Here is a 243-nt window from a genome sequence, read left to right on the forward strand (position 1 = left end):
GTATGGATCCGGTGCACGTGTTGTGACGATCTGCATGAATATTTAAAAAAATTCATCGATTTTTCATTCTTTCTCTAAACCTCTTGATTTTCATCGCACAAGAAACGTCACTATCTCCTAATTTATCTTTCGTTTTCTCTGTTCTTCTTATTTCTTCGTGTTTTCATTCCCTCTTTTCCCGTCTTGTTCCTCTTCCTCTTTCTCACGTCTCCCTCTCTTCACTTTTCTTTCTCCAATATCTCT

The sequence above is a fragment of the Penaeus monodon genome, chromosome 15 (genome assembly GCF_015228065.2).
Source record: "Penaeus monodon isolate SGIC_2016 chromosome 15, NSTDA_Pmon_1, whole genome shotgun sequence".
Classification (NCBI taxonomy): Eukaryota; Metazoa; Arthropoda; class Malacostraca; order Decapoda; family Penaeidae; genus Penaeus; species Penaeus monodon.